A 27,023-nucleotide genomic window follows, 5' to 3' on the forward strand; every position below is an offset into this window, starting at 1 on the left:
GAAAGCTGACAAACAAGAGAGTAAAACATTGCCAAATTTAAAAATAAGCCCAAAAGCTTAGAATTTGATATATTAATTCGTCAGGTGGATTGAAAATAGACTACAGCATGTGAAATGTTTAGGTTCTGTTTTTTTTAATAAATTGATTGATTGATTTTTGGCTGTGTTGGGTCTTCGTTGCTTTGTGCAGGCTTTCTCTAGTTGCAGTGAGCGGGGGCTACTCTTCATTGCAGTGCACAGGCTTCTCATTGCAGTGGCTTCTCTTGTTGCAGAGCACAGGCTCTAGAGCGCAGGCTCAGTAGTTGAGGTGCACGGGCTTAGTTGCTCCGTGGCATGTGGGATCTTCCCAGGCCAGGGCTCGAACCCGTGTCCCCTGCATTGGCAGGCAGATTCTTAACCACTGCACCACCAGGGAAGTCCCTGAAGTGTTTAGGTTTTATTGCCACTGGAATCATTACATAAAAGTATGGAATTAATCTATTTAAGCATGACTTTAATTTCAGTACTTTATTAGTATCATTCATTTTCAATCCTTTATTCCCACAGATTTTATTTGTTCCATAAGAACATTTTTTGTTCCAAAGTTAATACAGTGACTAGATTTAAAAAGGTACTTACACAAAAGTCCCTGGACATTTGATTTTCCAAGGCATAAATAATGTTGCTAACTCCCATAGGTCTAAAGAGGGAGCTATTGACTAAGAATGGCTGGAATATGTCAAATTGAATAAAGATATGTCTCACTTCACAAAGAAACCCTTGTACATATTACTAACTGAACTTGACACTATCGATACTTGATTGAAAAAAGTAGGTTACTTTATGAATCAACTTCAGCACTATAAACATGAAATACTGTTTTTTCACTGACATCATTTTCCTTGATTCAACAGCTGCTCATCCCTACCACTATAAAAAAAAACTTCCACTTTTGACAAGTATTGTTTTAAAGGTTCTATAATAAAATATTATATATTGCCACATCTCTGTTACACATCTTCTTCACAATATTCCTAAGTGATTGTGTTGTCAGTATGGTTAACCTTTGAAAGTGAGACCAGAAACTTGGCCTTTGGAGGATCATGATTTTTTAAAAAATTAATCTATTTAGTAACTTGGAATTACAATGGATTATAATATTCTAAAGCACAAACTTGGTACTAAAAAAAGCATGGTTGAGTAATAACAATTTCTGAAACATCAGTTATCCACCGTATATGTATGTACTATTTTTTTTTTGGCTGTGTTGGGTCTTCGTTTCTGTGCGAGGGCTTTCTCTAGTTGCGGCAAGCGGGGGCCACTCTTCATCGCGGTGCGTGGGCCTCTCACTATCGCGGCCTCTCTTGTTGTGGAGCACAGGTTCCAGACGTGCAGGCTCAGTAGTTGTGGCTCACGGGCCTAGTTGCTCCACGGCATGTGGGATCTTCCCAGACCAGGGCTCGAACCCGTGTCCCCTTGCATTGGCAGGCAGATTCTCAACCACCACCAGGGAAGCCCATTGTATGTACTTTTTGAAACAGTGATGGCCAACTTCAGGTACTAGTTATTCCAACCTAGTGATTCATAAGTATAAGTAACTTCTCTGACATATCCTCATTACGGGATATAATCAAGGCCGTTTCTGCCACATACAATCCTGAGTGCTAAAAAGCATTCAGAGAGCAATGCCAAGCACAACACAGTTTGTATTTCTAAAACTCCATTCAAACGCTGTGTCAATAAATTTGAATGAATGCATGTGATGTTCCACTGAAGGCAACTAAATCGTGAGTCGACTGGCATCTTCTTCTTTTCATCAGCAAAACTAAATATCTTGAGGGATCTTTCCTGGTGAATTGTCAATACTTCTGTGATGAGGACATTTTCATAAAATGACTATGACTGTGACGTATGACATGGATCACACCTATTTCCCTCCTATCTGTTCTGGGAGATCTATGAGATGTGACCAGTGGTAATTGGAAAAAGGTTCAATCTAAAACACTGTTTCTTTCAAGTTTGATTTTGACAAACCCTCAAAATCCTCTAAGACAGTCTACTAAGATTTTAAGTTGGTCCCATACAGTTATTCAAATATTCTTCAAGAATAATTGATGAAAATATAATAAACGTACATTGACAGTAAAACTTGAGCAGCTAAACAAATATCCAAATTATAAGGAATTATTTTCATTGTTAAAAAACCACACATAAATTAGGCATATAGTACCCAAAGCAATCTACAGATTTAATGAGATCCCTATCAAATTACCCATGACATTTTTCACAGAACTAGAACAAATAATCCTAAAATTTATATGGAACAATAAAAGCCCTATAATTGCCAAAGCAATCCTGAGGAAACAGAACAAAGCAGGAGGCATAACCCTCCCAGACTTCAGACAATACTACAAAGCTACAGTAATCAAAACAACATGGTATTGGCACAAAAACAGACATACGGATCAATGGAACAGAATAGCAAGCCCAGAAATAAATCCACACACCTATAGACAATTAATCTTCTACAAGCAAGGTCCTACTGTGTAGCACGGGGAACTATATTCAATATCCTGTGATAAACCATAATGGAAAGAATATGAAAAAGAATGTATATATATGTATAACTGAGTCACTTTGTTGTACAGCAGAAATTAACATGTATATATGTCAATCCTAATCTCCCAATTCATCCCACCCTCCCCTTCTCTCCCTGTATCCACCCATCCGTTCTCTACGTCTGCATCTCTATAAAAAGCAACCTCAAAAAAAAATTAGACACATACCTGAATATAAAAAGTAATAGATAAGTCCTATGTTACATTTATAGACAGGTTTTAAATTTTAAATTTTTAAGAGGAAAGATAATTGAAAACATATTTTTACAATGGGTAATATATGCTCTTAAACTCTGATGTTTTCAATGATAGAGAATACATACTGATTTAGCTCTTATCTAGATGCACTATAAAAATTTATTGAAAAGTCATTTTTTGGGTTGAATAGAAAATAACCTGACAATTACTTTTTTTCTTATATCAAGTTATAGATCGTTAGCTCAAAGTCACATGGCTATCAGAAAGGAAAACAAAGGAGATTAATTGTTTTGTATTTGAGATCAAAATTTGCCTGAGGGAGATAGGTACCCAGAGTTTAGTAGCACATGTCTAGATTGATTTCCCATAGATAAATTTATTCACTATAAAAGAGTACAGTAACTTTAGTACCTAGGCCATCTGGGATTTGGAATCTGTAATCATTTAAAATATATACCACTTTTAGAACACCTATAAAATGTGAAGGCAACATTACTCTGACCCAACTTTAAGTTGTATGTTTTATTATTTTTTTAAATAATTTATACTGGTGACTTTACATTAAGCCAGTTAAACTCCTTAACATCTCTCTGAATCGCAGCCTCAGTCTCTGAGTTCGTGGTTTAGGATATGAGTTGCAAGTTGGTCAAGAGATTTTCTCTATGTGATGCTAACTGTCCCCATGAGAATTATTTTATGGCACTGACCTCTTTGCTCTCTGTAAGCAAGCTAACAGGTTTAAGTATTTTCTACAAACAATTTATGGAACAACATGAATTCTTTCTTACAAAAAATAACTATCAACATCTTTTTTGTTTTTTCTTATTTTTTACTTTACAAATTTCAAGCATATGGCACTATAACTTGACATCTGTATATATTAAGTGATCCCTACCACAAGCCTAGTTGCCATCCATCACCATACCGTTGACTCCCTTCACCCATTCCATGCACTCCCAACCCTCTTCTCCTTTGGTAACTACTAATCTGTTCTCTATATCTACGAGTTTGCTTTTGCTTTATTTTGTTTGTTCATTTGTTTTGTTTTGTATTAGATTCCACATATGAGTGAAGTCACATGGTATATGTCTTTCTTCATCTGACATATTTCATGTAGCATAATACCTTCAAGGTCCAACCATGTTGCTGCAGTTGGTAGGATTTCATTTTTCTTATGGCTCAGTAGTATTCCATTGTGTGTGTATACATATATGTATATATATGTGTGTATATTTATATATGTATATATATGCCACATCTTCTTTATCCGTTCATCCACCAACAGACTTAGGTTGTTTCCATATCTTGCTGTAATGGACATAGGGGTGTATATATCTTCTCAAATTTGTATTTTTGTGTTCTTTGGATAAATACCCAGAAGTGGAATAGCTGGGTCATATGGTAGGTCTACTCTTAATTTTTTGAGGAATCTCCAACATCTCTTCTTGATGTTTCAAGACACTTGTATGTACCATCAGTCAACACAATGAGTATGGCAAATTTGGTAATTACTATTTAATAACATTTTAAAGCTTGATATAGGTAGTAAACTCATTAGGTTACCATAAACAATTCAAAGGCGGGTAAAAAAAAAAACTTAAATATATCAATTTAAGTGGAATTATGAGTTTTCCCATGTAATATTAACTTTCTCACTGCAAACAATTAGCACTAGGGATTAAGAAGAAATTAACATCATGGTAGGTCATAATCACAGAACCCCATGGTTTGAAAGTTTATTCCTAATATTCATCAATGCTAACATATTGCAAGTGTCTTCTTTAATACAAAGATGATAGCTACATAAAAAGTCAATAAGTCTCATTTATAGAATTGCCAGTTTGATTCCAAATCGCTGATTAGTTCTGCCCGGAGGACAGGGTCATTATGAACTACTAGAGAGCTCAGTTATTTCTAACAGACATTTTCAGGGTCAGAGTTAGTGAGTAAGAGCAATATTCCTGTACTATATAAAACAGCTGTTGCAGTTTAGGAGTCTATAGGGAAATAAAAATCTATCTAGGTACTTTTTTGCATTTATATTTTATTTGGACAAAAGTCATCTCATTTTCTAAAAGGTAAAGCTTCATTCAGATTATTCATTTATTCAACAAGCATTTATTCAGTGTCCAGCATGAAAGTGAGGGCTCAAAAATGAATAAAAGTTGTCTTCTCTCAAGGTGCTGCATTTCTGAATCAATTTATTTTTAGCTCACTCCACATTTTGATAAAATGGGATTCCTATACCATTATTTAAAATTATTTAAATTCTAAAACAAATGCAACAATGTTACTAAAAAGAGATAACATTATTTTTGAATTACCCACATGCCTCTCAACCACTGGAAAATTATAACATGAGCTCCATCCTCTACCTCAGTCCATCACAGCCTTTCTTTTTTTAAAAAATAAAATAAAATTATTTATTTATTTTGGTTGCTCTGGGTCTTTGTTGCGGCATGCGGGATCTTTAGTTGCGGCATGCATGTGGGGTCTAGTTCCCCGACCAGGGATCGAACCCTGGCCTCCTGCATTGGGAGCGGGAGTCTTAACCACTGGACCACCAGGGAAGTCCCCACAGCCTTTCTTAATTAACATTTTTTGATATGGAGCTGGGAGTCCCATACATTTTTCAGATGTTATAAACTAAAGAGTTCAAAAGCCTCTAATAAATTAAAATAATAACCTCTTAGGAACAGAAAACATAGATAAGAAGGATTGATTTTTTCCCCCTTTCTTTTCTTTTTATAGTATCTATATGAGAAGATGGATGTTATGTGAACCTAGTTGTGGTAATCATTTCACAGTCTATATAAATCAAACCATTATGCTGTTTGCCTTAAATTTATACAGTGACACACGTTAATTATTTCTCAATAAAACTGGGAGAAAAACGGATTGCTTTTAATTTGGCATTTACTATCAAAGATACTTTCAAAAAGTTACATAAAATATGTAGAAATATATCCCATTACAAAAAAGCATCTTAACAATGGGAACTCACCCCAATTTTTATTTCCGCTTTAACAGAAACCACACAAGGAGTAGATGACATCTTATGCCAAATAATATATGCTAGAATCTTATTTTTAATATATTATAAAAATAAGTCTTTAATATTTTGCCCAAATATTGAAAACTTAAAATCTTATTTTTTTTTCTGTATTCTTCACCTAAATCAATGGCCTTTTTTTCACCTTTTCCCTTCTTCCTCTTCTCTTCTTTAAAACTCATTTAAAGACCACAATGTTTAGTATCTATAAGTCTTGTAAAGGTATCTAGACAAAAGCAATAAAGTTCTGACTTGGAATAATAACAAATAAGTTGGTGTGTGTGTGTGTGTGTTTGTGTGTGTGTATTTTCCTCTGGATGTTCCTCTAAATAAGGGTCCAGATTCTATAGATAATGGGAGGGGACAGGGTCGTATTTGAGAATAAAAACCTTTTTGGGCCTCTGAGACCAAAATAGTATCATTTGAGTTTCCAGGAAAAATATGGAATCTAATATTTATTAAACACCTCCCATATGTGAAGCATTTTGTTAATCTTACCCTAAGTCCCATGTGCCCATATTCTTTATCCCGTACTGTGAGAAGTAAACAAGAATTTTCACACCTGGAAAGGACGCATATCTTCTTTGCTCCTTGTCGGTTTAAGGCAAGGACAACTGATCAGCTAGTTTCTCTTGAGACCCCGCTGATGAGTAGTGGCTGCTTAGGACACAATGATGAAAAGGATTCTGAGGCTGAGGCTGGGTTTTACAGGAGGAAGCTGACTGGTGATGTCTGTGTTCCTTGCAGGAGCAGGCGATATGAGTGCATATTTATTGTTTCTGACTTAGATACTGCAAATAAAGCAGCGTATCTGCCTCTTAACGCTTAATTCCATAACGTAAGTCCAATGAGCAGAATATATCTCGCAGACTTTGCAAACTATATAAGAACATCTTCACAAACATACAATTTGATGTTACTTTGTCTCCATGTGCCTATTCTTATCCATGTATTTAATAGTTTACTACAGCTTTCCCTATGATATGTTTTAAAAGATGGATATATAGAGCAATAAATAGGAAAAGGCAAATCTAAAGTATTATTAAATAAAAAATGACAGATCTAAAATTAAAAATCAATATTTAATCATCTTAATATAATAGTGACAGGTGAGGCTGAGTTTACTATTTCTGAATGCTTTCAGTATGAATTAAAAGAAGCTCATAATTGAGTAAGATTCATGATTTATCACAGGTCACAGGAATCCATAACTTGTTCCAGCTTTCATATTCCCATTAATATGAGCACTTGTGAAACACCAGACAATTTCTGGCAATGATGGTCAATTGAATTATACAGATATGAGAACTGAGGAGTTCACATCCTAAAAATCTAAGTTTAAGGTGGAAGCTATAAACGGCCAAAGAACAATAGGTCTTTAACATAAAACTGTTACTTCCACTGCCTCTCATGTTGAAAGAACTGAAAATTAAGTTCAAACATCTTTCCACGGCCTTCCAGGTCCTATACGATCCAGTCCTGCCCACCCCTCTGATGTCAGCACCCACCATTCTCCTCATTTCTACTTTGCTCTCCAAGCTCTGGAGTTATCTCCAGTCTCCTGAGTCAGTGAAGCTTGTTGCAGCCTCAAGGCCTGTGCACTTCTTATTTCCCCTGTCTAAAGGGTTCTTCCCCAAATTTTCATAAGATTGGCATATCTTGTCATCTAGGTCTCAGCCCAAATCACACATCCTCAGAAAATCTGGCCTGACGTTCCCTCATCTCTGATCACTTTCAATCTCATTATCTTGTTAACCTCAACCACTATTTTAAAATATCTTGGGGCTTTCCTGGTGTCACAGTGGTTAAGAATCTGCCTGCCAATGCAGGGGATAAGGGTTCGAGCCCTGGTCCAGGAAGATCCCACATGCCGCGGAGCAACTAAGCCCGTGCACCACCACTACTGAACCTGCGCTCTAGAGCCTGCGAGCCACAACTACTGAGTCCGCATGCCTAGAGCCCATGCTCTGCAACAAGAGAAGCCACCGCAATGAGAAGCCCGCGCACCACAACAAAGAGTAGCCCCCACTCACTGCAAGTAGAGAAAGCCCGTGTGCAGCAATGAAGACACAACACAGCCAAAAATACATAAATAAAATAAAATGAATAAAATCATCTTAAAAAAAATAAAATATCTTAGTCTTTCAATTATTTATGATTATTGTCTGTCTTTTTCCATCAGAAAGTAAGCTCCAGGCAGGCATGACTTATGTCAATATTGTTTATTCCTACATCACCAGAGGTGAGACCAGTGCCTAGCCTAGGGGCTAGGAAAATACTTACTAAAGAATTGAGATAGTAAATAAAAGAAGGAACAACTGAATATGAATGCTTTTCCCACTTTATTTTAATGTCAGATTGTCATCTATTCTGAGAAAGTAATGTATTAGACAACATTCCCAAGACAAAAGCAACACTGAGGTGTATAGAGTTGATTCTTTAATAATTTTATGGTGAATTTTCTTGTTTAGCATCTCGGCTCTGTATCATTGATAGCTCTTGTTGGAAGGCACTTCTTAGACCGCCTTCCCTCTTGACTTAGTTTGTACTAACTTCCAGAAGTTTTCTTTTGTAATGCTGCATCACAATAAGCTCGATTAGTGAACAAGAGTGTACACAACTATGAGAATGAAGATTTGTATAGTAATTGCTGACAGTTTCTTTGCTATAATAATAACAGTTAAGACTGCTGTAATAAGAGATGACATTAATTCAGAAAGAACACCTTTTTTAAAAATTTATTTTATTTATTTTATTTTTGGCTGTGTTGGGTCTTCGTTGCTGTGCGCGGGCTTTCTCTGGTTGTGGCGAGCAGGGGCTACTCTACGTTGCGGTGTGCAGGTTTCTCATTGCAGTGGCTTCTCTTGTTGCGGAGCACGGGCTCTAGGCGCGTGGGCTTCAGTAGTTGTGGCACATGGGCTCAGTAGTTGTGGCACGCGAGCTCTAGAGCGCAGGCTCAGTAGTTGTGGCGCACGGGCTCAGCTGCTCTGTGGCATGTGGGATGTGGGATCTTCCCGGGCCAGGGCTCGAACCCACGTCCCCTGCATTGGCAGGAGGATTCTTAACCACTGCGCCACCAGGGAAGCCCCCAGAAAGAGCACTTTTTTAAGTGTAGTTTTTCCTTATTCTGTCAGCAGTGGGAGTGTGCCCAACTATGTATAATAGCATTTTATATCAACTCTACCATGTGTTAATATGAAAGAAGTGATTAGAGTGCCTGCAAAATAAACATTAGCTCAATAAAAGATTCAGTTCTAAGAGTTTCAAACATACTACAGTTTTAAATTTATGTATAATAGACTTCATGTGATTTTCACGATTTTAGACCTTAAAGATATTTGGAAATGTATAATTATCATAAAGCAATCTGATATTTATCAAGTACCTTCTAAATGTTAGGCGTATTCATACTTGTATAAAAGACTCTCTGACCTCTAAGAGTATATTAGGTAAGATGAGGTTGCATTTAAGAGACCAAAACCTCAAAATAATTGAGATATAAACACAATAGAAACTTGTTTCTCCTAAGTAAAATAAGCCTGGAAAAGGTTAGTTTAGGGCTGTTCAGTGTGGCACAGAGGCAATGACCTAGAGTTCTTCTGCAATGCTTAGCATTCCACGTCCTTAGCATATGGTTTCCATATCATATACTGAGATGGCTAGGCCATTGCCAGCCCCCCACCCCACCCTGGTCCCCAATACAACTGACAGAGTGAAGAAAGGATGAAAGGATGATAAACTTCTTTTTAAGGAGAACTTACACTGACATCTGATTAGACAGACTTAATTCACATAGATGCATAGGAAATTTAGGACATAGAGTCCTTATTCTTCATGACCATGTGCCTAGATAAATTTTAAAGATTCCGATTCTAAGCAAGAAAGAGAGAAAAGATATTTGGGGGAAAATAGAAGTCCCAGCTATAAAGACAAAACATAGAAAAAGTAAAAGTTAAGTATCTAATTTTTCAATTATTATTTTGGATAGTAAATCAGGGTGGATAAGTGAGAGCTTTGAAGTTAGGTCACCTGGATTTCAAGTTTGGGTCCATCTTTTATTTGCATTTGTGAACTTGGTTAAGTATTTAAACTTTCCAAGCCTCAGTTTCTCACCCATAAGTAGAGAATAATAGTAATCTGTATCTTACAGAGTGCTATTGAGATGATTAAATAAAATGATGGACATAGAACTTCCTTACCTTTAGCACACAATAAGTATTGATGATGAAGACAATGATGATAGTGATGTTAATGAGTAATAGTAGAAATAATGGTATTAGTAGTATTATTATAATTATAAAACATTATGATTACTATGATTAGTAGCAGAGAATGGTGGAGGGCTTCATAGAATAGGAAGTACTGGAGACAGACCAGGATGGACTGGTTGAATTTACAAAGCTAGAAAGGAAAGAGACGTCCCAGATGAGTATATTAATACACCATGACCAAGTACAAGATCAACCTGCGGTGTTCAAATTCTCCGTAACTTCATGGCAAAAGGATTTAAAGCACTTGGGACACTGAAGCTTATTGAACTTAGATGTAAACATTATCTAATGATTTAATTATTAATACAATTATTCTACTGCAGAATATTATCTGAGTTGCTTCTTAGGAAAATACAAATGAGAAGTGTATTTGAGAGAATCCAACTAAAATCCTTAGATAGCACCTTTGGATGGAAAACCAACAGCCTACTTTTATTTTGATAACAGTAATCTCAATGTTACCAAAAAAAAATCTAAAAATCCTCACTGCTGATAAACCATTGAGAAAAAGTATGGTCATCATACCTATTTTTAATCCAGTATTTGAGAAAAAATATATATGTATATGCCTAATCTTTTCTTCAAAATGTGAGAAGCTTTGGGTATACCTTCAATTGCAATACTTAATTTATTCTAGCCTGAAACACTAAAATGTTCACCTGGGTGTGAATGCTTCATCTTCCCACCATTGGAAGTCACTTGAAAAGTTCTACTGCCATTAGAAAGCCTAATTGAAAATTAATATGTATACATTTTCTTTCATCTTTTAAATATGCAAAAATAAGCTGTTTCTCAGTGATGAAGAACTAAACAGTAGTTTGAAATGCCACTTATTTGAATTTCATAAGTCAATCTTTCCCTATATCTTTTTTTCTTCCTTTAATGTCACTCAGAGAATTGTAGGCAAACAGTGGGGAACTAAGCAAAGCTCTCTATAAGGCCTGAGTCTTAATCATACAGTTTACTCAATCGATGTGATGTGATTACTATCAATTAAGGTTATTTTAATCCCTTATTATGTGCCAGGCACTCTTCTAATATCTTCGCATTCCCTGTCTCATTTAATCCTCACCAGAAATAGATGAGGTGGACACTATTATTGTACCAATTTCAGAGCCCAGATAACTGAGACACAGAGAGAATAAGGACTTTGGCCAATGTCATGCAGGTGATAAATGGTGGAGATGGGATTACAATCCATCCAGCCTGACTCTACGTAACACATACTTAACCCCTGCATTACTTTGCCTCTCCTGTACATAGATCCACTTCCAAGCCACTGGGTGGAAAGAAATCTTTCCTTCCTTAGTTGAAAATTGTTTTATAGCTCTTTATTTCCACAAAGATAATTGTTTTCTTGTATGGCATCTGTGGCTTCATTTCTCAGTTCTACAAATTATTGGCTGAAAGCATTAAACATATAGCCTGGCTATAGAAAACATGCTGGTGAGCCCACATTTACACTACAGAATTCAGTTATATCTAGAGAAATAACATAGTAACATGTTTGATTTTCTCACAGAAAAATCTACTTCAGTGTCTACACACTTGCCTGAGACATAGTGAACTCTTTTTCAAGGCAGAAGAGGAAAAACACTGTGCATGGAAAAATACTGGCTGCTTTGTGTGTGTATGAAACTAGCTGGATCTTTACAAGATAAACACTCCATCTGATAAAAAGCTATGAGAGCTACACAAGCACCTCGCAGAGGACACGCATAGCTTCTTAGTAATTCCTTGTTGTTTTAACAAACACACATCATCATAGCCCATTTTGACAGCCAAATAATGCTACCACCAATGTGTCATGATAAAAAAGTAAACCCAATTGAATGTAAATGGGAAAACCCATTTAAAATATGTTAAAATAATAAACATATATCAATCTAATCAAGATGGTAAATAGATTTTCAGTCACTCAAGTCCTTTATGGAAAGAGGACATGAAGATAAATTAAAGGAACAGACTTTTTTCATCAAAGTAAAAAAGAATTACATGCACATACACACACAGACACAGACATTAGATAAAGAACACACTTTGTGTGTTCTAGTTCCCAATGCAAATGGATTCCTCAGTTTATCAAAGTGAACTGCTTGAAATTTATTATAAAGGAAGGATGATGGGTATCTTCCAAAGGATGGAGCATTTTAGAATGAATAGGATAATCTTGTGTATGCTTCATTAATGCCAAACCACCCTGAAAATAAAGCAAAGGCAGGGCTTCCTCAAGGAGCAATCAATCTGGGAAGGGCTTTGAAGTTTGCCATCATGCACGTCTTCTCCAAATAGGCACCCAAGGTAATTTTTGAAACATAACCCAACTTTATCACCCCCTCCCCTGCTTGACTCTCAATGGATTCCTGTTGGCTTCAGGATGAAAACAATGCTTACAAGGCTCTGTATAGCCCTTCTTCCACCAACCACTAGGTTCCAATTCATAACTCCTCCACCCCATGCTCAAAGCCCATCAATCTTTTTTTCAGTTCCTAAAAAAACCCATGTGCTTCCTTATACCTTAGGGCCAGTCTCCAAGTCTCATTGTGGCTATTACCCCAGTACTTAGTTGAATATACAATGACTGAATACATGCTACCCCCTGTTCCTGCTCTGTTCTCTCCCTTTCCATTCTTCACTTAGGGAAGCTTTCTCTTAGACTAACAACATCAAATGTTACCACATCCCTCTCTTCCTGGCACTGATCAAAGCTGTAATTCCACATTTATTTCTGTGATAGTTTGGTTAGTACCCACTTCCTTTACTAAACTCTTATTTCCATGAGAAGAGTAGCCAAGCCTTTTTTTCTCATCATTGTTTCCCCAGTGACTGATAAAGCAGCTCTCACATCAGGCAACTCATAAACGCTTGTTTGAATATGTGAGTGAGTGAGTGAGTGAGTAAATGAATGAATAAATTAATGACAAAAGAAAAATCCTAGGAAGAGTAAAGTCCTCTTAACATTTTTATAAAGTAACCCAGGTATCACATTCACTCTGTCAAATAAAGGAAGCAGACGGTAAGAACTCCAACCCACTGGCTAATGGTAAATTACTTGGAAGTATAGTATTTAAAATCTGTTGTGAAATTTAAATAGTCTTGACTATGTCTCTACTAATAGTTTCAAGCAAAGTATATGCTTGCCACGTCTTCGCCACACGGCATGTTGGATTTTAGTTCCCAGACCAGGGGTTGAACGCCCGCCCCCTGCAGTGGAATCGCGGAGTCTTAACCACTGGACCACCAGGGAAGTCCCACGTCTTATTAATGGTTGTATTTCTGATACTTCAACTTTGGGCTAAGGAAAAAAAATCCCATCCAGTTCCAGGGGGAGCAGTACAGCCTCTGGGTCAAAGGAAACTGGTTAAAAGTTATTGGAACTCTACAAAAATACATGAAAAATAATTGTTCCACAGTATTTCATTCTGAAAATATATAGGTGAATCTTTGAAATCGTGATTTATTTCTAACCACTGTTTTAAAAATAGTGTCCTCATGCAAATGTATTGGTAATGGCTTGCAGTAGTAGTAGCTAAATTAATTCCTTTCCAAATTAATGAAGTCAATGAGTCAGAGACTTTAGAATTGTAAATGAATTTCAAAAAAAAACTCTACAAGATAAAATCTCAGATGAATTATATAAGAACATCTTTGTTTTCCTTCTTTATTTTGCATACTTCTGTAGTATTTCTCTCTCTGGGAGAAACACAGATATTTGAAAAGGGCAGCCTTTATCCTACTGTCTCTTCTGCAGCCAAATTCCACAGTTACCTTGTAGCAACAACATGAAAGTTACAAAATACGATGAAAACCCCACAGTGTGCATTTGTCATATGTTGTCAAATGAATCATTTTTATTTATTTCACAGGGTTTCTATGTCAGTTATTAATTAAAATTAGAGTGATCTCATTATAAGGGTTTGCACCCTAGAGCAAGATTCTCATCTGAAGTGGGAATCTGACCTTTACAGAGATCTTTAATGGCTCAACTCAAACAAAAACATGTTGATAACTCAAGTTATCAAGAATGGATGTTTGCTGAAATTCTTAAATATGTCTGCGATATCCATTTTAATGTCGTAGGACATATTCCCTATGTTTAAAGGATTCTGAGGCTCATAGCCATTTAGGGGAAAGTAGAAAATAATTTAGGTTTATAGTTTATAAAAAGAAAGAGAATCAGGAACATACTATTGATTCCCTCTATTTGCCATTTCTTCTTTACTCAGTTTAAATTTTTATTCCCACCTCCTCTTTCCAGTCTTTCGAAAATTCCATTCACTTCAACTTTCAACTCATAACTTTTTTCATCAAATTTTCTCTGAAAATACACTGCCTTGAGAGTTTTCCCAGAGATAGGAGAATGAATTTTTAAAAGAAAAAATTCTGAACTTAATGGCCTTTCAACTGGTTAGATTTTATTTCTATTTTATTTATGCATTTATTTTTGGTAGTGCTGATATTTGTTTGAGTGTTCAAAGATGGGAAAAATAAAGAGCTTCCCTCCTAACCTAATTTAAAAAATGGAAAGTAGGTCAAAAGTCACTGTACTGCAGCTGGCTCAAATAATTTCTGACATGTAATACAGGGATGACCATTAAACTGGCATGATTTTTGCACTTAACGGCTTTAATATTTTGTCCAGAATAAATGTTCAGTAATAAGGGCAGCCTCTGATAAACAGTAATTTCTGTGTTGTCTTGCAGGTCAAGAAATGGATTATCCTTGTTGTACAAGCATTCAGTTTAATTAAGCAATCAGTCATTCATTATGGCCCTATTTAGGTTCAGCACTGTGCTAGGTGCTTTGGGGGAAAAATAAGTACAAGATAGTGCCTGTGCTTAAGTGTAAAACTTATGTATGACTAAGGCACTCATGCAAACTAAGGGGAGAAAAAATGGGATGTAAAGGTTTGACAAAGAATGAGGACTACAGTAATTATCAAAGGCTCCAGGGAGGAGTTTGGATATGATGTGGATAGGAGGGAGTGTACGGGAAATTATTTTGATGGGAACATATTTCAAGGAAGGAGAATGATATTAGAGTTACTGGAAACCTACATTCCACAATCATGCAATGAGAATACAAAAAAAGTATGCTTACTGTTAAATGATATGGGGAAAACATCAAAGCCTGTTAGATAACTTAATAGTCTACTACATCTTTACATACACAAATGAAAGTCATCAGCTTTAAAGTATTTTAAAACTCTTCATATCTGATGGAACAATTATTTTCTTCTCTATAATTTTAATAACAGCTTTTTTTTTTTAAATAACAGCTTTTTAAAAGATTAGATTTATCTAAACTCTGTTGTTACAAATCTTTCAAAATGTATATATATTTTTGAAAACATACACTGGTTTTTCCTGGACATGATTCACCTCTATTCATAACTTTACTTAAAACATAAAACATTAATGCTTTAGCCAAAAATAGTTACTTATAATGTTACCATTTTGGAATGACCCTAAAACAGAGTCTAGGTCATATTCATTTTGTGAATAGCTTAAGCTCTTCTCCTTCTTAGCACTATACCTACCCCATTTTTGCCATTATATTACTCATTTGTTTTTGCTTATTTAAAAAATAAACATTTAATTGTTTCTAGACTTCAACCTCTTAAAACTCATGATTTTGAAGTAATTTTCTACTTACAGAAATGTTGCAGAGAGAGCACAGAAAGTTTCCATATACCCTTCAGCCAGCATCTCCCATTGTTAAGATCTTATTACCATGGTACATTTATCAACACTGAGAAATTAAGATTGGTACAATTTTATGAACTAAACTACAGACATTATTTGGATTTTCCCACATTTTCCACTAACGTCTTTTTTTTCCTGTTCCAAGATCCAATCCAGGTTATCATGTTGTATTTAGTCATTATATCTCCTTGGTCTCTGCTAATCTGAAATTTCTTTAGTCTTTCCTTGTTTTTTCATAAAGTTGACACTTCGAAAGAATACTGGTTAGACATTTTGTAGAATAGCCCTGAATTTGGATTTGTCCAACACTTTCTCATGATTAGACTGAGGTTACGTAATTTTGGAAACAGTGCCATGATGTGCCCTTCTAATGACATTATATCAGAGGGTAAGTAATATCAACATGTTTATGACTAGTAATGTTAAGCTTGACCACTTGGTTAAGACGGTTTCTGCCAGGGTTTTCAACAGAAAGTTACTATTTTTCTTTTTCTATAATCTCCTTTTTAGAAGTGATGCATTGAGTCCAGCTCATACGTAGGGGGAGGGAAATTAGGTAACGTTTCCCAAGGGAAGAGTTTCAATAAATTTGTGGACATATGTTAACACTATCACAGTGATTAATAAATATATTGAGTATAACACTTTAAGACTATACAACTGTCCTAACTGTCCTTGAAATTTTGCCGACTAATTTAATCATTCACCAGTGGACCTTGCCTACAGCAATGACTAATATCATGATCTAAAGGTGGCTTTCTATTTCCCTCATTCTGTCTGTATTCAATAATTAGAATAATTCTATAAGGAACAGTTCTCTTTTCCACATTTATTTATTCAATCAATCACTTATTTATATCAGTATAGATTTGTGAATATCCATTTTATTCTTTGGGCTATATTCTAATACTATATATAATTATTTAATCGGCTGCTTATATTGCTCCAGCTTTGGCCATGGGAGAGTTTTCAAGCTGCTCCTGTGCCCATCTGACATGCTCCCATGATCTTTTTTCTCCTTCTCCTCCTCCTTCCTCATTTTTAGCACCTCCTCCTTCTCTGGCATCATAAGATGCACCAAGTTCATCTTATATTTTCCCTGCTCAAGCCCAGAAATCAACCATCTCTGTAATGAACCCTGATTCCTTTTATTGGAGGATAATTTCTAGAGACCAAGATCTGATCCCTGGGTGTGTTCACTGCTACTGTGGTGTTACTGCTGTGGAAATAAATGAAACCAGCCAAATGAGAACAAGCAAAGTTTATTTATTTAAAGCTTGCTATAGCAAGGGAGTCAGCCCCCATTACCTGTTTGACAGAGGCTCAAAGTAGGTAGGTAGAAGAGCAGAAAAGCTTTACAGTGAAAGGAGGAGAACGCTTCGGTTATGCCCTTTTTGGAGGCGATGACATGGGGAAGCCTTAGGTAGGTGAGCTAACTAGAAGCAGGACAGCCTATGTGACTGGTTAGGGGTAAATATTTGGTTTTCTCTGGCTGGTCGTAAGTTGGAGGCAGGGACAAAAATTAGAGAATCTGCCTGTTATTAAGCAAGTCATGGCCACTCTGGGACAACTCTTACAGGGTTTGTTGTTTAGCTTCCTGCACCAGCTGCTAGAGATAGCAGTCTGACTTCCTACAAGTCTGACTTACAGGTAGGAGGCGGGATTCCTAGGCTGGTTACTGTAGATAATGGATGGGTTTCTTGGGCTGGTTGCTGAAATTATGGATCAGAGTTCTATTTTTATTTCCATGCTTGGGCCATTGTTCATATGCATATTCAAGTCTCTGTTTCTAAGCACCCTAAGAGAACAGTTAGGATAGGTATGTATATATTACAGACCCATGTATATACACACATCTCTATTTATTTCTGTATATATTTATATTTCTGTAGATAAAATAAATATGAATTTACACTGATGCTGACAACTCTAATCCACACCGAAGAGTCTATTCTAGCATCTCCTCTTTGTTTATTTGTGACTAGTTTCTGCAATAGTAAGAAACTTGGCTCTCATTTATGCTCTATTTATTTATTTTATAGATCCCAGTGTGTATGTAAAGTTGTTTCACGATTCTACTATGAGATGTCACTTCACACCTGTTAGGATGGTTATTATAAAAAAAAAAAAACACAAGAAATAAATGCTGGCAAGGATGTGGAAAAAAGGGAACCCTTGTGTATTGTTGGTGGGAATGTAAAATGGTGCAACTACTTTGGAAAATAGTATAGAAGTTCCTCAAAAAATTAAAAATAGAATTACCATATCATACAGAAATCCTACTTATGCAAAGGTACAAAAATCCTTTGGTATCCACGAGGGACTTATTCCAGGAACCTCTCACAGATACCATCAAGTCTTTTACAGTTGACCCTCTGTACATCTGCAGATTTAACCAACTGTGGAATGAAACGCTTTTCAGTCTGTAGTTGGTTGAATCTGAGAATGCAGAACCTGCAGATACAGAGGGCAGACTGTACATACTCAAAGGAAACAAAATCATTATTTTGAAGAAACATCTATACCTCCATGTTAATTGCAGCTTTATTCACAATACTTGGTATGGAAGCAACCTCAAAGTCCACTGACCAATGAATAAAGAAAATGTGATATATACATCAAATGGAATACTATTCAGCCTTTAAAAAGAAGGAAATTCTGTCATTTGTGACAACATGGATGAACTTGGAGGGCGTCATGCCAAGTGGGAAAAGCCAGACCGAGAAATGCCATGTGATATCACTTATATATGGAATATTTATTAAAAAAAAAAAAAGGTTGAATAAAAGAAGCAGAGTAGAAAACTAGTTTCCAGAGGCTAGGGGGTGGGGGAAATAGGGAGAGGTTATTAAAAGGGTGCAAACTTTGTTAGAAGATGAATAAGTTTTGAGGATTTAATATATAACACAGTGACTATAGATGATTACGCTGTATTGTATAACTGAAGTTTGCTAAGAGAGCAGAACTTAAATGCTTCTACCCTCCTGCCCCTGCAAAATGGAAAGTATGTGAGGTGATGGATATGTTAATAAACCGTAAAAGGGAACCCTTTCACAACGGATACATGCACCATATCATCATGTTGTACATTTTAAATATCTTATGATTTTGTCAATTATATATCAATAAATCTGGGGAAAAATGGAATCTTTTACTGTATTAATTAATTTTGCGTTAACATTGCAAAATATTGGGGGATTTCAGGGTAGATATGTGTTTTTTAGAGGAAACCAATATTCCATGTTCTTAAAGCAATCTTCTAGACTTGACTCTGTTCTTATTCTTCCTAGCCTCTTGAGCACCAAGCTCATTACTATGAGAGAAGAAAGATCCTTTCTTCCTTTTGTAAGTCTTATGTATGAGTTTCTCTTTTAGTGAGCTCCGTTTGCAATGTGTCTGTAAATTTTGATTGGAGGGGTTAGAGTGGTCTTCCTTGTGAATAAGGATATGGTTGCATGATCTAAATAAAAATTTCTGAAATCCCCCCCGCCCACTTTTAAATGTACAACAAATTAACTGTTTTCCACACCCATTTACCTTGGTGTGACTATTATAAATTTTTATTACTTTTTTTTCTTCAAGTATTGGTTTAAGTCTTATGGTCTCTCAGAAACTGAAGTATTATTTTAAGTTCACCAGGATATACCTCATTATTTCCCCCTAAGTTTATTATAATTCTCAATTTTGTCTATAAATGAAAATTTAGATCATCTCAAGTTGGCCGTATGTTATCTGATACTACCAACTTTAGTTTGGTTCTAATACAGAAAGAGATCTCCAGAGTTTTTAAAAAAGAGTTTTCCTATCCAGACCACTAAGTTTTCAGGATCAGAATACAAAGTAAAATTCTAACTATGTTCTAAGGGAAAAATTAAAATTTGGGGGGAAAAGAGCTAGATGTTAAATAAAAAAAACTAAATTGTGTAATTAACTGTGACTTTTTAATTTTATTTGCTTCCTATGCTTTCAAGTCATTATTAATTAAAAATCAGCTATATTGATAAATCAAAATCTGTGTAAAAATTTATGGACACAAATTTAGTCTCATTTTTAAAAATTAATAATGCCTATTAGGAATTACAAAGATTTTAACTTTAGCAAGGCTAGAGCAGGGCTTTTTAAAAAGTTTTATTTCTTAAATTTATGATTAGCACATAGGAGGTGTTTAACAACCTTGAAAAGAATTTACAACTTTTGTCATTTAAGCTACATTATATAAATATTAAATAAGAATATTCATGAAAACATTAAAAATGAATACCCACAAATTATTCCTAAAATTATTATTAATATTTACTGGACTATTGTAAACAAGTGAATTCAATGTTCATCTTATAATTCAATTGGAATATCAACAAAAAGACTATTTTAGAAAAGCAAAGCTTTTCTGAGGTCACAAAAATATTTTTTCTATTGGCACATTATCAATTTAGCTCATTTATATGGAAAATTTACATCACTAATATTACTTTGTTTTAGTAAAATAGGGAGATAATCTATTTACATAAACTATTTTATTTTTTTCTTTTTTTTATTGGAGTATAATTGCTTTACAATGTTGTGTTAGTTTCTGCTGTACAGAAAGTGAATTAGCTATATGTATACATACATACATATATATATACATACATACATATATACACACATATATCCCCTCCCTCTTGGACCTACCCCCCCCCCCCCGCCAATACCACCCATCTAGGTCATCACAAAGCACCAGGCTGAGCTCCCTGTGCTATACAGCAGGTTCCCACTAGCTATCTATTTTACACATGGTAAAATAGATAGTGTATTTATGTCATTAAAACTACTTAAACGGATTTGTTATGGCATTAACAAATTCTTTATGAAAGTAATTGTATGAATATAATACCCACATTATATGTTATTTTTTACCCCTCATTCATCTCCAACCATCCGTTCAAATACAGATCTCCCTCAACTGACAATGGGGTTACATCCTGATAAGTCCATGTAAATGGAAAATACAGGCATATTACAGAAATAGTCCAGGTTCAGTTCCAGACCACCCCAATAAAGCAAATATCTTAATAAAGTGAATCACACAATTTCTTTGACTTCCCAGAGCATATAAAATTATGTTTACACTATAGTGTAACATAGACTATAGTGTAGACTATTAAGTGTGCAATAGCATTATGTCAAACAAAACCCAACGTACATGCCTTAAGTAAAAAGTACTTTATTGCTAAAAAAGGTTAACCATCATCTGAGCCTTCAGCGAGTCATATATCTCTGCTAGTGGAGGGTCTTGTCTCCGTGTTGATGGCTGCTGACTGATCAGGGTGGTGGTTGCTGAAGGCTGCGGTGGCTGTGGGAATTTCTTAACATAAGACAATGAAGTTTGCCTCATCAATTGACTCTTCCTTTCACTTGAACATTTAGAGGCCACTGTAGGGTTATTAATTGGTCCAATTTCAATATTGTTGTATCTCCAGGAATAGGGAGGCCCAAGGAGAGGAGAGAAATAGGGGGAACAGGTGGTCCATAAAGGAGTCAGAACACATATAACATTTATGGATTAACTTCGCCGTCTTGTATGGGTACAGCTCATCATGCCCCAAAATAATTACAACAGTAACATCAAAGATTACTGATCACAGATCACCATACCAAACACAGTAATAATGAAAGTTTTCAAACGCTGGGAGAATTATCAAAATGTGACACAAAGACACAAAGTGAGCAAATGCTGTTGGGAAAATGGCGCCAATAGTCTTGCTGGATGAAGGGTTGCCACAAACCATCAATTTGTAAAAAACACAGTTATTTGGGAAGCACAATAAAGCAAAGTACAGTAAAACAAAGGTATGCTTATACTGTAAGTCAAAATGCATTTAATACACCTAACTCACTGAACATCACAGCTTAGCCTAACCTACTTTACACGTGCTCAGAACACATAAACTAGCCTACAGCAGGACAATATCATCTAACACAAAGCCTATTTTATAATAAAGTATAGAATATCTACTGTAATTTATTGAAGACTGTACTGAAAATGAAAAATAGAATGGTTGTCTGGGTATAGAATGGTTGTAAGTGTATCTGTTGTTCACCCTCATGATCACATGGCTGACTGGGAGCTGTGGTTCACCCCCCAGCATCACGAAAGGGTACAATACTGTGTATTGCAAGCCTGGGAAAGATCCAAATTAAAAATTTGAAGTAGGGTTTCTATTGATTACATATCACTTTCCCATCATCTTTAAAGCTGAAAAATCATAAGTCGAAACATTGTAAGTCAGGGACTATTTGTAACTACAAATCTCATGTGTTTCAATGACAGATAGGCCTTTCTCACCCTAATTCTTGAAGACAGATATTATTTTTGATTGTCTAAATGACAAAGTCACTTGAGAAAATCTGAAATCCCTATTTAAAAATAGTTTCAAATCCATATTCCAGCTCTTTCTAACTGTGCTCCCTTAACTGGATTATCTGAACCTGCATTTAACTTCTCTCTATAAATAAGGATCCTTGTACCTACCTTACAGGTCTGTTGGGAGTGTATAATGAGCATACTCAGCATTATTTTGATGTTATTAGGGGGGTTCGATCCTGGTCTTAATTTTAAAAATCCTGTGGCTACCACAGACATCAGGAACAGTAACCAATTAATAAAAGATACTTTAAATGTTATAATTCTGCCATATAAGTTAATGGTGTTTTAATAACAGTGGTAAAAAAAAAAAGGTAAATTTAAAACCATGATTAAGTGAGGTCCAATTGGATAGCCTATCAATGTTGTCCAAAGTAACAGACTGCATCTCTGAAGGTTTACTGAAAATAGCAGATCAAGATGGATATTAAGTTTTTTTTAATATAAAGACCACAAAAGAATTATGTGATTTCCAGGTTAAAGACTACATTTCTAGTTATTAAAATATAATGTTTCTTGTTAACATTAAGCACAATTATCAATAAGAATACTAATGAAAAAATATTGAGAGATTATTGTCCATTTTATCATAAGGGAGACAGTTTGATATAGTGGAAAATAATTAGGTTTTGAAATAAGAAGGAAGTATGTATATTCAGGTCCAAACCTCCACTGATCAATTGAAAAATAGCCACACTTTTGAATCATTAATTCTCCTCATCATTAATATAGGATTAATGAAATTTCTCTTTTACAGTTGTTGTGATGTAAGAGATATTTATGAAGAGATTAGCGTGCAATTTGGTACCTAAAAAGCCCTCAGTCCATGACTATAGTTCCTATGATGACAATGTCTTCTGCTTTTACAAGCATTCCTACCAAAAATGTAGGCAGACATTTTGACATGTATCCATTATGCATTCAATAAATGTATTAATTCATTCATTCATTCACCACAATGTTTGAGGCAGTGGGGCCAATGACAAGAAGGAAATCAACACACGTGACCACAACGCAAAGCAAGAGATCAGTTACTGAAGGAGAGACAGTTCCAAGGATGTGAGAAAGGGAAAATGTGTTGGAAAAGTATTACTAAAGAGCTAGAATTTAAGACTGATCATAGAAGATATATATGGTTCTTAACATTTGAGAAGATTGTACGGAGGACTTAGACTGTGAAAACTAGAGTAAATTCCATGTACAACCTGAATAAAGTTCTGACCCTCCTGTGACCCAGTCTTCAAGCAAATAGACTCCAGTCACAATAAGAAAGTAATTCTAATTTTCTTAATTGTCTCTCAAAGAACATCAAAGGCACTCCATTTAAAACCTACTTCTGCAGTCATTTTGACCAGCCAGAAGAACCTGGAAGGGTAGAGGGCAATTTCTTCCTACCCAACAGCTGAGATGAGAATGGGATGCAACTTTACTGGCTGGACACTACTTGCCCCAAAGCTGTTGCAGTAAGAGATGCTGGGACACCTGATAGAAGCCAGCAGAGGTTGAGAATTCCTACCACATCAGTCAGTCTCCTGGATCTCTGCCTGCAGGGTCTGTTGGAAACAAGAGTGCTGTGTGGCTGACAGGGTCTTGGTGCTCCGGACAGGTGTCAGGCCTGAACCTCTGAGGTGGGAGAGCCGAGTCCAGGACATTGGACCACCAGAGACCTCCCGGCCCCACATAATATCAGATGGCGAGAGCTCTCCCAGAGATCTCCGTCTCAACGCTAAGACCCAGCTCCACCCAACGGCCAGCAAGCCATATGCACGTATATATAGGTATACGTACAGCTGATTCACTTTGTTACACAGCAGAAACTAACACAACATTGTAAAGCAATTATACTCCAATAAACATGTTAAAAAAATAAAATAAAAAATAAAACTTACTTCTGCCATCCTTTTCATTCTTTATGTTTTACCCCCTTCTGCTTCCCCTGAAGCATCCCTTCATGTTTCTCCTTCTCTATACAGCATCAAAATACACTTCATCCCAAGAGGTCTTTCCTTTTTCATTTCCTTTGTAATCTTTCTCTTTATTCTTATCCCTAGTAGAAGTTACTCTTGACACAATTCAAATTCCCTATTCTGATTTTTCCCTCCACTGATTAGCATGATCTGCATAAAAAGGTCCAAGAACTAGGGCAGGGGTTCTCTTCCAAGGGATTCAAGGAAAGGACTGCATTTCAACATAATTGGGTTTCTCCTTATATCCTATGCATTGATTTTATGCATTTAGAAACATCATTCTGAGAAGTAATACACAGGTTTGTTTAGATTGCCAAAGAAGTTTGTGGCACAAAACAAGTTTAAAAACCCTTAAAACTAGGGAGGAGGAGGAACAATGGCAGCAAATATTTATTCATTCAAATTTTTGTCCCTATTTCACTTGAAAGGACTTGCAGTTTTGCAGGATGCAGTGAGCAGTCTACATGGCCAAAACTTATCATGAGGGCAGGAAGCAAAGGGAGATGAGACATTGATTTCCATGAGAACAGAAACAAAAGTGACATACAAATCAGCCACTGTCCTGTGCATAAATAGTAGCAGCCTTTTCATAAAAACACAAATGGCACATTCCCTTTATTTTCCCTTCTATCCTCTCTTAGATTACCCTGCTTCTTCTCTCATTAGTTTTCCCCAAATGATCCACAGTTCAAATCTAGCAAAGAAATATTCAAACTTACTAAAACTTCTGATTTCAAAGCAGATTAGTTGCTACCCCAAATTAAACGGAAATCAGCTGTCACAGTTCAAATATTTCACAGCAGTTACCCAGCCATCTAATTCCCATCCTGTCTCCCCTTATACCCTCCACACCTTTCCTAATACCTTAACTAGAAATCTTCAAGGAAGTAGATTTCTGAAAGACATCCCTTTCAGCTCTTAGTGTTGTTGAAAGATCAACCCACCTGCCACCAGCCGCGTGACAGTTTCTATAGTGTTGCCAGGCCCATAATGGTTCAGAGTATTTGTGAATATATTATTTTTGGCAGGTTCCTCTCCCAATTAAGGACCACACAAAACTCTCCATTCACAGTCAAAATTCCCAGCAGTGTTATCCCTTGAGTAGCTGAGGAGTTTTACAACTAGGAAAAAATAAAATCTGTAGGTTTTCAGGGGGATCTGGGAAGGGACACAAATCAGTGTGCAGCTCATTCTTTTACATTAGTGGGTCAGTCTTCAGGGGCAGTACTGGCTGCCAATTTGCAGGATGTTAAGTCACCTTCTGCCACCAGCTTCATGACAATGGCAAAACTATCCCATAATACCCAAATTTTTGCTTTTGTGAAATCAGCAGAATCCCATTATTCTCACAAATAGAAGACTCAGAACTGACCAATCTACACTTTAAGTTTTTCTCTTGAGGACAGATAGAATACGGCAGCCCCTTTCAAGTAATGACCACTTAAAAGATCAAGCTATTGTATGAAAATACAGAGATAACATAAATTTAAACTGGTCCTCATGGTTTACAGTCAATGGTCAATGAGAACTGATTTTCTTTTGCAATTTAATTCCCCTGAAAACTTCAAAATTTATGACTAATATTATTGGCGAGTGGCTTATGCGAGCTGATGTGTATTCTATCACCAATAATAATAAAATTCAGAAAATTTATTGAGTGCTTAGTACATATCAAGTATTTCACACGTATGAATCCATCTAATTTCCACCCAAATACTTTCATTTTGATACGAAGACTATCATTTTAAAAAGGAGAAAACTGAGAAAATAAGTGACTTGCTGAAGCTAGCACTAGGCAGAGCCCGGATTCGAGTGCAGGCAGTCTGAATCCAGAGGCCAATTGTGATTTTGACTGTTGGGCAGAGCTCCACATACAAAAGGACCCCAAAATCAATACTCTTTTCTCATTGTCTTGAAATTATTAATAATTTTTGGACAAGGGGCCCTGCATTTCCTTGTTGCACCTGGCCCCACAAATTACATAGCTGGTCCTGCACACACATGTAACCTGGATGCTACATTGCCCATATTTCACCACCTAGCCCACAGAAAGACCAGCAAACTCTGCTTTACCTTAACCCACTGCTCAGTTCTTATTTGGCCTTATCTTAACTGAAATCTGGCTCTCAGTAGAAAACACCACTCTTTAGGGAGGTCACCTCTCAGGTGACCGTCAGCGTTTTGTTTGCCAGCTACTCACTACGTGCCTGAGGGTTTGGAGGGTCTATTGTATTCCGTGTTTCTCGTTGCCATTTCTAGACCATTTCTTTTAGCCTCTTGTAAAATAATTCCTGTTTCCTTGAGTACCAAACCATTTGAATAGGCTACTCTTCCCCCTTCTTTGAAAATGTGATCATTTTTAAAGCCTCCTGTTCATTCTCCATCTATTGACCTGAATCTTTGGAACCAGAGCAAAGCCTTCAACATCCACACAGCCAACCCGTCCTTTCATTACCTGGTCTCTTACTTCCTTGACCTCTAAGCCTCTGACATCCTTGCAGCCACACACTGTAGAGGTTATACCTGGGACTTTGTTATTACCAGAAATGGAACCACTTCCTTAATCATAAATTCATATTTGTTACATTTTTGCTACTGCCCTCACTCCTTCCACTTGAATTCTTTATTTACTCTTTCGACCTTAATTCTTGACCCTGCTGGAACTTTTCATCTTTTACCCTCTGATTTTTCCTTATGCCTCAGCCTTTTCCTTTTTTGATGTCTTCTCTTACTCATTAAGATACCACAGGCCACTTTCCTACACTTAGGTCAATATCCAAACTCCAATGCACTTATATCTTTTGGTCATACGCCTCTGGCAAAATGTCAT

This window comes from Balaenoptera acutorostrata, chromosome 10, assembly GCF_949987535.1.
Source record: "Balaenoptera acutorostrata chromosome 10, mBalAcu1.1, whole genome shotgun sequence".
NCBI classification, from domain to species: Eukaryota; Metazoa; Chordata; class Mammalia; order Artiodactyla; family Balaenopteridae; genus Balaenoptera; species Balaenoptera acutorostrata.